The sequence below is a fragment of the Benincasa hispida genome, chromosome 8, assembly GCF_027475165.1.
Source record: "Benincasa hispida cultivar pf3 chromosome 8, pf3_genome.v1.1, whole genome shotgun sequence".
Taxonomy (NCBI): domain Eukaryota; kingdom Viridiplantae; phylum Streptophyta; class Magnoliopsida; order Cucurbitales; family Cucurbitaceae; genus Benincasa; species Benincasa hispida.
Window position 1 is genome coordinate 35754396 of NC_143485.1, and position 10893 is coordinate 35765288.

Sequence of the window (10893 nt, forward strand, 5' to 3'; positions counted from 1 at the left end):
ATTCAGTCGTCTTGTTTGTTGAATAATACCTTCTATGTTAACCAATGTTTGCTGACACATTAAACCCAACTCTGGTAAGTTGTGTTGCACTGAATATTGTTGTACATCTCCGATAAAATCATTTTGTACAATGAAAAGAGTAATATTAAACAATATTCATATCATATATATGAAAAATGTCTGATTTTAAATCTTTTATCATGCAGTAATAGTAAGCGTCGTCAGGTGTGATAAATCGCCTCGTGATTGAATTGTACTAGGGAAAGTAGTCATTTGATACAACTGGCCCATTTATTAATTCTCCCCGTGCACAATGATCATGTCATCCATGCCAGTCGGATATATATTCTGCGTGGATTCGACACCAGGCTTGGTCGTGTTTACCTCTCAAATCAATATGTTGTAGTGCTGGGAGTATATAGGACAACGAAGGTATTGTTTGTCGCAGACTGAACTGTCTCAACACACGATCTGGATGATGTCACTCTACTATATGGAAGTATATAAGAGGGCTAACGGTCAACCAGATGTCTTCACCATCACGACAATAATCAGGTAGTGATGACCAAATTTGTTGTGTGTATGACGTCCAATTAATCTGACAGGAAAAAAAATAAGTATACATCCAAAATGTTTTAAATATTCATTTATATATACATTTGTTACCTGATTGTGCATAAGTCTGTCGAATATTTTTCGATACACGAGCACATATTTGTTGATTGTTCAGAGGCGGCTAACACAACACTCCATCTAAAATTATAAAAAAAATACAATTAATTTATATTCTTATATAAAATGATAACGAAATAAATATATAAATGAAATAATACCTGGCACTAAGTGGACGATGATCTGGGGCTTGTAACTGGACTTGTGGTGCTATAATTGGAAATCTATCATAAGCTCGTACCTGTAGTAGTATCAGTGGCCCCACTATTTCCAACGCTTGTGCATTGGTAGCTCGACAAAGTTCTCTATACAACCATGCAAGACATGCACCACCCCACGAGTACGTACCAGCATGCTCAAAATCAGACAGTAGCGAAAGGAACATGAGATGCACTAGAGTATTTGACTTGTCAACGAACAAAAATCCTCCAATAAGCTGCATAATGTATACTCGTGCATACCTACGTTCGTTGATGTCGTTGGCATCGAGAGGTAATTCTGGTAGCATTAAATTTGTTGTTGGGGGAAGGGGTGGAAGTAGACTTGAAAGTTTTTGTGATTTCCTTCTTTAGATTGTGGCTATGATTTATACTTGAGAAATTTTAATTTTGAGTATGTGTAGTAACTTTTTGTAGGTGAATAAGAGTTGCAAAAAAATATTTAAATTTGTTCTAGTAAGTTTTGTGATGATTTTGTTTAAGACTTTGGTTTGAGTTTTGTGACATGTGGGTTTAATGATAATTATGTGACTTATGGTTTTTGATATCGGAGTAGGAGATTAATATTTATTTTGTCGATTTTAATTATGGTTATTAATTTAAATTTAACTATGTTTCATGATAGTTACGTGACTTATATGGTTTAAGTCTTTGCTTCAAATATTGATATTATGTTCACATGTTAGGGCTAAATCGATCTTTGTCGGTGGTTACACATAACAATGAATCAAGATTGTCTTCACACACCTTTTTGAGATGGATAAGTATTTTGGTGAATTTTTTTTGTGTACACATCTTAGTTTGAAAGATATTGTTTGTTTTGAAACTTTATACAAAGTCCTAACAAATTTACATTGGTTTTAGGTTGGTAACTTTTAAGATTTTGTGAACATACATGTGTGGCAACCTTATTTTGTAAACTTTGAAGCTTGGCTTGCTTAAATCAATACCAAATATTAGCATATGTATAATGTCCTACTATATAATTTTATTGGTTTCATTCAAAGGTTATAACTAAAAAAAAAAGGCTTCCAACGAATCAATTTTTTTTTAATATATATATTGTTTTTGGAAGAGAAATTTCGAACCAATCACAGATCGCTACATTATTTACTAAATTAATTATGAAATTCCGAAATCATCAAATTTGTGATCAATTAAAAGTTGACATATGTCCCAAATTGAAGTTGAAGACAAATTCTGTGTTTTCGTCACAGGCGTTGGATTGAGTAAAATTAATTTTGCCCAATTCGACGTTATAATTTAGGCTTTAGTCCAGTTACGCCAAAAAATGGGTTTAATTTGGGCCTAACTGCCAAAGTAGGCCCAAATCCAATTAATTGAGCCCTAAGCTCAAACCCATAGAACAACCAGCCTAAACCCATGGGCCAACCAGGTCCAAGCCCATGAATCCCATCAGAGAACCCTATAAACAGAGGAACTCTTCTCATTTCAAGGGGTTAGCAATTCTACATTCAGGGAGCTTAGAGAGAATTCACCAACAAGCAGAAGATTCCTGAGACTCCTAAGATCCTTGAAGACACAAAGATCTTTTCCAAGACTCCTACTTCAAGAATGTGCATTTCTTCTTCAAGTCAAGCACATTCATTCAAACGAGAGAGAATAAGAGGATCAAGTACTAAAAGATCGAACCACCACTAAAAGAAATTTGGGTTTTAATGTCGGTTGGCAACCAACATTAAAGATAGTGTTATTAAAATCCTTTAATGTCGGTTTTAAACCGACACTAAAGGACTTCAATAACACAGCCTTTAATGTCGGTTGCAACCGACATTGAAGGTCTTTAATGTCGATTGCAACCAACATTAAAAATCTTTAATGATTAAAGCCTGTTGGTTGCAACCGATATTAAAAGTCCGACATTAAAAGCATAATGTCATTAAAAGCAAAAGAAAATGAGATGTCAAGGGTGCAGTAAATAAAATTGATACATCACCAGGTTCTTCTTCCCCACCCCCCCCCCCCCCCCCCCCCCCAAAAAAAAAGGTAACCAAATAAATAAAATAAATGTACACACACAAAGAGGAAGACAGTAATAATAAAATACTTTATACCTCACAACCCAGAAATTACATAACACGAACACACACAACCATAACCACCAAATTATTTAGTCCATTCCTTTCTAAAATTCACAGTAGTAACTCTACTTTATTAGTATACACAAACATGAGGAGTGCAAGTCCTCATGATGTCCCGACAACTTCTCCTTGATCTTCTCCATTATTCCATTCTTCTTATGCTGCCCACCGTACTGGGCCGATGAATAACCGCCCGGCGTTGTGGTTGACAATGCTTGGGGCTCATGATGATGTCCTGGCATTTTTTCCTTTACCTTCTCCTTCAGCCCCTTCTTTCTCCTCCTCCCTCCATGACCGTCATCTTTTGACTGACACATTTTCACAATAAAATCATTAATTCTTCCGTTTTAAATCAGACCAAATAAAATAATGAAAATATATGCAAACATTAAGGTTGTTTGAAGGAACTTGCAAGGTGGAGTTCTGAATGCGTCCACCAATTTTTTTTTTAATATTTTAATTTTTTTTATAAAGATGGATGATGCAACATGAACTACGCACCTAATCAAATAAAAAAATTGAACAATGATGGAGATTAAAACATATTATTGATATTTTTTAGTCGTGAACTAAAAACACAACTCCACCTTCTACATGTAGCTTAGATAAGTTTTGGATTAGAAAATTAGAAGGTTTATGTCCAAACTTACGGAGTTGGAACTGGAGCTTCCAGAGCGATGAAGTATGCGTCCATGCTCCTTATGCTGTTGATGGTGTCCTCCTCCATAATCGGTGCCACCATGAAGTATGCCTCCATGCTCCTTATGCTATTGACTCTTAGTATGAAACCCACAAACCAAGGTATAAATCCAAAGTTCTATAGCCTATTCCTTTGTACAATTTACTCTTAGTCCCAAACTTCATAAGAATTTTAGTGACTGTTTTGGCAATGGCAAAAGAGTAATGTTTCTGAATATTTACCTCTTGTACTTTGTTTCCAGATCGAGCAAGTAATTTGTACTGATTTTCATACATAGAAGCCATATAAACCTGCATCAAATGGAGAGTTTGGTGGAAAATGATCTGAAGACACTGAGCTATGTCCAAGACCATATAAATATAAGGAACTAGATAATACTCATTCACCACATATACTATAGAAATTACATGAAAGCTTGGGATAATATGGGGAGAATTTTCCTTTTCGTTCAAGTTTCAAATATTATCCTCATGATAAAAAGAAAAGAAAAGAAAAAAAAAAAAAAAGATATTGATGGATCCTGCCTAGTCCTGGCAAAGGGTTGGCTTCCACCATCACTACTTCCAATAGTTCCTAAGTTTTGCTTGTATACTGATGGATCCAAACCTTTCTATCTTAGCCGTGATTCAAAAGCTAAGAACTTCCACTTGGCAGCAAGATTACAGTACGGAATAAATCCTATTAGGGAGCCAAATGATACCTTCACAAATCAAAGTAAGAAGAAGTAGCGCCAAAAAGAAATAAGTTAACTTCAAATACAGGCAGAACAAAGCACATAAACTGACTATAATATACTTACAACAAAACCTCGAGTACTCGATCTTATTACTTCCACATTGGCTCTGTCTCCTGACTTCACTCGATCCTCTGCTTTAGTCCAATTAGTAAGTTCGTGTTCCTGCAGATTTATCAAACACCTGTGACTTAAAAATCGGTGATTGAAATAAATAAGTTAAGTAAATAGTAGTATGCACAGCCTGACCTCCAAAGCAGGGACAGCAGAGAAGTTCTCTGTCTCAACGACACCACTGACGTCCGTTTCAAGGGTGGAGGCCTCTTCTCTACTGAGTTTTATTGTCTCCTTAAAAGAATGATCTACTCTGTTAACAGTGCCAGTCAACCAAATTTATTTGGGTATAAAAAGAAACAGGATATTACACATCATAAGACTGCAATTGCTACCTTCTTGGTTTACCCAATAATGTAGCTTTTTCGGACACCTTCATTGTTGAATCCAAAATATCACTGAATGATTCGCTCAACATTGTTGAGTCCTTTACATAATCTATATCACTTGGTAGATGACCAAATACAAAATTACATTTTCATAATCTTAACAAAAAAACGTGTGTTTAACTTTAAATAAAGGTCACAAAAGTTTCTGGATCAATATTAAACTGCATACCTTGAAACAGGAGGACAATAATGGTGTCGAGAGTGGAGGTCTGAGCGAGAGCGAGAAGGGACTTTATGTGTGAGAGCAAGAGTAAAGGTATGAGTGAGAGCGAGAGCGAGAGGACTTTATAAGCGAGAGGGGAGGGATTTGGGCAAGAGCCGGGAGGGGAGGGATTTGGCTTTTATGAGTGAGAGCGAGAGGGATTTGGGCGAGAGGGGAGGAATTTGGGCGGAGATATATATGTTGTGGTCTGCAAGATTGGAATATCTGAATATGGCACACTTATGTAACAAATGGTGCTGGAAAAAAATGTCAAAAGAATTACCAACCTGGGCCTTTCTGTTCTCTTGTATTCCTTCTTTTTCTTCAGCTTGACACTTTCCAGAGAGATCAAACCCGAAAAAAAATTATTAGGAGCAAAATCAATCTTGAATATGCATTTTGAGTTTTTCAGTCTATGCCCCTTCAAGAAAAATGTTTTCAGGACCATAAGTTTTCAAAATCCATGAACCATATTATGCAAGCTAAAACACGGGTCAATAAAGGAGTGAAAGATAATAAACTTCTCCCTAAAGGAAACAGAGAACAAAAATTCAGAACATCTAAGCCAAATTTAAAATAAACTGGATCAAATAGCCAAAGAGAAACTCTAGTTCTTTCTTCACCTTAAACTCATATGAAACATGAAAATATACAACAACCACTTAGGGAAGGGGAGGGGGGGTTTAAGATGGTAGAAATAAAAAAACTACAGGTTAAACACAAAACATGTAACTGCTCAGTCATAAAAGACTCCCCCACATAATTCGGTACACAAGATGATTTCATTTTTCTCTAGCCCATAACTTTATCTTCCTAATAAACAACAACTGCAAGAACCTTAGAGATATTAATGAATTCACGCTCGTTGTCACTTCGTAAAATGACAATTTTTGTGTTGAACTGGGTTTCAACGGTCGCATAAAATTGTTGGAAAATAGAGGACACCTCAGACTTATCGGTCAAAAGGAAGACCCAAGTCAATCTGGTGTGATCGTCAAGAAAGGTGACGAACCACCGTTTCCATGTAGAGGTAGTGGTAGGTGAGGGACCCCAGACATCACTATGGATAAGACTGAATGGTTTGGACGGCTTGTAAGGTTGAGAGTGGAACGAAACACGGCTTTGTTTAGCCCGGATACACACATCGCACTATAAGGATGACATTAATATTATGAAATAAATGCAGGAAAAGGTACTTCATATATTGAAAACTGGGATGTCCCAAACGGTAATGCCATAACATAAAATCAGTTTCAACAACAGAGAAGTTCAAAGAAATAAAACAAGTCCTATAACCATCCTTAAAGGAAGTTTCATCAGTCAGGAAATAGAGCCTCCTATCGTGTCGGGCAGTACTAATTGTCGTCCCCGAGCCCAGATCCTGAAACAAAACAATGTCGGGTGAGAAAACAGTATGGCAGTTCAAATCCCTTGTAATTTTACTAACAGATAGCAAGTTATACGAAATCTTAGGAACATGCAGCACATCATGCAATATCAAACCATCAAATGGAGACAGATGTCCTTTCCCTGCGACAGGGGCAAAGGAGCCATCTACGATTCTAATTGTTTCATTGTCGACACTCGAGTGATATGCGATAAAATGATCAGAAGACCTGGTCAGATGGTCTGTTGCTCCAAAATCCACAATCCAAGGCTGTTTACCATTAATGCTAATAAAGCCAAAAGACTGAGTCGTACCTAAGTGTGCAATTGCACTGACCCCAACAACACTTAAGTTACTCTGACTATCAACTTGAGGCGGAGTCAAAGTCTTGTCATTTGTCGAGTCGCTGGCCAGAGCATGTCCAGAACCAGTCTTGTCCATTTCTTGTTATAACAAGGATAATTTGTTGAAGAATGACGTGACGTCCATAGCTCCTTGCTTACATTCATGAACTTGTTTGCATAAAGTATATAGGCGGGATGCATTCTGCTTCTGCAAATACAACTGCTATACTGCATCCCAGATCTCTTTGGCAGTCGTCGTATAAAGTAACGGTCTGCTAATTTGAGGTTTTATGCTACCAGAACTGATCGTAGCAATGAATCTTCTACTCTCCAAAGACGCTAGTGGGGACTACCGGGTTCAGGTTTGGCTATCTGCCCAGTTAGATAGCCAAATTTCTGTCTTCCAGAGCCATTCGTATGGATTGAGACCATGGAAAATAATTTTTGCCATTCAATTTTTCTCCAACTATAATTCCTGCAGAATGTCCTATTGATTCAGATGATAAATTCATAGCAAGTAAAGAATGGAAAGAGTTTACCGGGTTCTCGGAGCATAGCTATAAATTTGACGATTCCGGTTGAACCATTTTTGAGTTTGTATTAAGAACCGACCCAAAGTCAGCGAGCTGTTGCTAGAGGAAAACAAACTTGCTTTTAATCTCATCAGAACATGCCCCGGGCAGACCGGCAGGAGAGTTCGCTGAAAAACCAACCGGACCGGCGTCAATGCAATCAGAGAGGACCAATCGTCCTACTCCCGAAGGTTGTTAGTCAGAAAACGCCGTCGATTGGTCGCACAACCTGGTATGGTCGATTGCCCTAGGGTTCGAATTCTTCGAAGTTGCGACTGGGAGTTCATTCGAAGTCGTGGCTGGGAGTTCTCGTCTGGGTTGTGCGAAACCTTCTAGGAGATCGACCGGCCTGTGCGTGAAGGCTCCCACCGGACGATCAATGGATCTGGTCGTTGTAACAGATCAGAATAGTCGCCGAACACCGTCTGGGTTGCGACTGGACGTGGTCGAACACTGAACAAGGATGGATCTGTTCGCCAACCACTATCTGCACTTGAGATGTCGGCTGGTCTGCGGCTGAAGGGTGGCTGGACATTGCTCACATCTGGGCGCGATCCGATCTGTCCACCGGCACTCATTTGTTGGAGAAGGCGAGGTAAGGCAGTCTCTAGGTAACATTATACAACAACCATGAACTCATACACATAAAGAATGTCCCACAACCTTCAAAATCATAACTTTTAAGCACAATGGCAATGCATTCATACACTTGCATGAAGCCCCCATAATGTGTTCAGTGTTCTATTGATGTAACACTTATAATTTCATGTTAATGCAACATGGACAAGCAATTCCATAGATTTCTAGCATTTAAATCACTTACATTCAACATTATTATTTAAAGTGATTTCAGTCAGAAGAAGCAAACTTTCAAAATGCATCTCCTTTGTATTAACAACATGCACAATAACTTTTCACGCACTTCTCAATCACAGAAATAGCATAACCTTCAATATACATAGCTTAGCATATAATGAATACGGATAGTCCTAGCCAACTACTCACACAATTCTCAACCTATCTCTAAAGCGAACTAATAGTAAATTTGCTTACCTTAATGGCAAACCAAACATTGGTTTGACCCAACTTAAAAGTTCTTTGTCGGTCTGATACAATTTTTCATAACTAAAAACATCAACCAAATGTAATTTGAAACTCAATTCAAATGTTATTACTTACTCAAAGGACACTTACGCGACTTTTTAACCTATTCTTGCCCAACGCTGACTTTGACTCTTGTTCGAGAAATTGCAAATAGAGGAACTTCAAAGGCTAAAGTCTAACTAACAACACTTAAAACAAGTTTGAAAGTGAATAAAATGAGTCCTTACCCACTTATTTCTGCCGAAAAAAGCTTAATTCCTTGTTGGTTCGTGTTAAAATATTTTCAAACTTATAGGTCTGAACTCTACCAATTATGGACAAAATGATTTAGAGTCATTCAGGTTGTGGGTCACGTTCAAATCTGATGAGTCTGATCTCGTACTTTGTCGTACACTTCTCATGGTTGCGCTTCGACGGAATGAATGATGGATTTCCTAGAATAAGACGACTAGATCTACTATGGCTACGCGTGAAGAACGACAAATCTTCCACGACTAGATCTAAGGTGTGGCGAGGTCCATAGAGCGAGGAGGTGGCGAGATGATGTCGAGCTAGGGCGAGTGGCGGGGCGAGGTCCAGGGAGCGAGAAGGTGGCTGACAGAAAAAATGGGGTTTAGAAAAGAAATGAAAAAAAAATGGGAGGGGGGAGGGGAATGGGGTTTGTTTTTTTGTTTTTTTGTTTTTTTTTTTAAAGAAAAGTGGATCTTTAATGTCGGTTTTAAACCGACATTAAAGGTATACCTACAATGTCGGTTTAAAACCGACATTATACATTCGGTTTCACTTTTTTCAGTCGACATTAAAGCCTAAAATTCTTATAGTGCACATCGCATCAAATCAACATCAACACTAACACTAGCTCGAGTTCAACTCCACAAGCATAAGTTTCTCCAAAAACCTTGTGTGAACAAATTGGCACGTCCAGTGGGACATCTCTCTCTCAACATCCAAGCAACTCAATGGCATCTAGGAAAGCTGCATCTAGAGCATCCTTCGCAAACGACTCCTACACGGGACCTGTCACCTGTAGCTGTTCAAAGGAAGTCATTCAAGAGAATCAAGGTTTCGTCGTCGCACACGACACCCTAAGGCAGATGACGGAATCCCCCTAAAGGCGGGATTATCATCAAGGAGAATCCCTTGTTTGATAGCTTTGCTTCTAACCCCAACATGTTGAAAAGAGAAGCACACCCAGAGGTGATTTCTGTCATGATGGCAGATGTAACAGCCGAGACGGCCATGTCGAAAACGGAAAGGAAGATAAATTTCTTGATGAAAGCCATCGAGGAACGAGATCATGAGATCGCCCCTTTTAGGCAGCAGATGCAGTTTTGAGATGTTGCTGAATCAATCTAGGCACTTGCTGTCAAAGCAATTGACAAAGGAAAAACCGTGTTGCAAGAAAATCAGCTGCAATAGTCAACTTCGGTGGCCTCTCTATCAGTTCAATAGCTACAAGACATGATCATGACCTCGATAAGGGCTCAATATGGAGGCTGGCTCAGACCTCTTTCATGTTTTCTAAGTCGTACTCCCAAAGAATCGATAACTTAAGAATGTTGGCTGGGTATCAACCTCTGAAGTTCTAGCAATTCAATGGAAAAGGAAACCCCACACAATATATTGCTCACTTTGTGGAAACGTGCGAGAACACAAGAACCAAGGGAGATCTACTAGTCAAGTAGTTCGTTAGAACCCTCAAAGGACACGCTTTTGACTGGTACACGAACCTAGAAACTGAAGTGATCGATAGCTGGGAGCAACTTGAAAGGGAACTCTTAAATCGCTTCTACAGCACTAAACGCACCGTCAGCATGATGAAGCTGACAAATGCCAAACAACGGAAAGGGGAGTCGGTCATTGCTACATCAACCAATGGAGGGCTCTGAGTCTGACTGTAAAGACCAACTCACCGAATTATCTGCTATGGAAATGTGCACTCAAGGTATGCACTGGGGACTATTTTATATTCTGCAGGGAATAAAGCCCTCGTACCTTTGAAGAATTAGCGGCTCGCGCCTATGACATGGAGCTGAGCATCGCCAATAGAGGAACGAAGGATTTCTTAATCCCTAAGATGAAAAAAGAGAAAAAAGAGTTAAAGGGCGCTGAGAAGATTGTGAAAGGCGCCATGAAGGAATCAATGATCGTTAATACGACCCCATTGAAGTTTTCCTCGAATGGAAAAGAGAAGATGGCAGAAAAGAAAGGCAAAGTAGGCGAAAGACATCGCCTAACCCTGAAAGAGCGGCAAAAAAAATTCTATTCATTCCCCGACTCCGACGTTGTGAATATCTTTGAGCAACTGCTGGAGAACCACCTTATCCAGCTACCAGAACAAGCCGACAAAGAGGAC